Genomic DNA, 1,240 nt, shown 5'->3' on the forward strand with positions numbered 1-1,240 from the left:
GGGGGCGCAGGCAGGGTCCCTCCCCCAGGCTCTGCCCCAACCACCCCCTGCCCCCTGTGTCCCCTCATCCCCGTGTCCTGTGTCCCCACCTCCCCACCTCCTTGAATGCCGTGTCCCCAGGTCCCCGTATCCCCAATGCCCCGTGTCACCCCCCGTCACCCCCCGTCACCCCCCGTCACCCCACGTCCCCCTGTGTCCCCCCGTCACCCCACGTCCCCTCCTGTCCCTGTGTCCCCAGGCACACTGTCACCCCACCAGCGGCTGTCCCGGGGGTTCCTGTGCCCTCGGGTGTCACCCGAACTGGGGACACAGGGGGGGACAGAGCCCCGGGTGGTGACAGGGACGAGGCACAGGGCTGTCACCCCAGTGACAAGGTGCTGTGGGTGACAGGGATGGGGTGTGACTGTGGGGGACAGGGACAGCCACCTCCTGGTGTGACGGTTGCCATGGTGACAGGGATGGGCTGTCCCTCAGGGTGACAGTGGCCCCGGCTGACAGGGACAGGTTGTTGCTGAGAGTGACAGCGGCCTCTGGGACACAGGGGTGGCACGGGGAGTGACAGGGCAGGGTGTCTCTCGGGGTGACAGTTGTTGCTGGATGAGACAGTGGCTGCAGGTGACAGGACAGGGTGTCTCTCAGGGTGACAATTGTCACTGGGTGACAGGCACAGGTTGTCACTGAGGGTGGCAGGGACAGGTTGTCCCTGAGGGTGACACTGGCTGGGGGTGACAAGGCTGTCGCTGTGGGTGATGAGGACACGCTGTCTCTCAGGGGGAGGACAGGGTGTCCCTGGGGGTGTCGTTGCTGTGGGTGTCAGGGTGTCTGCGGGGGGACAGGGAGAGGGTGTCACCGCGGGTGACAGCGCCTGGGGGTGACAGTGGGTTGTGACAGGGATGGGCCATCTCTCTGGGTGACAGTTGCCATGGCGACAGGGCAGCATCTCCGGGTGACAGTTACCATGGCGACAGGACAGCATCTCTGGGTGCCGTTGCCATGGCGACAGGACAGCATCTCCGGGTGCCGTTGCCATGGTGACGGGACATCTCTCTCTCCCCCCCCCGCGCTCCCCCTGCGTTCCCATGGCAACGCCCGGCGCGGTCTCTAGGGGGCGTGGCCTCCCCAGCCCCGCCCACCCCCACGAGCAAAGCGCCGCCGCCGCGCAGGCGCGGGCCCCGCCCCCTCTGTTCTCCCTGCCCCACCGTGACGCCTCGCGCCGCGATTGGCTGAGGCACGGGGGGGG

Source organism: Calidris pugnax, unplaced genomic scaffold (assembly GCF_001431845.1).
Source record: "Calidris pugnax isolate Ruff unplaced genomic scaffold, ASM143184v1 scaffold775, whole genome shotgun sequence".
NCBI lineage: Eukaryota > Metazoa > Chordata > Aves > Charadriiformes > Scolopacidae > Calidris > Calidris pugnax.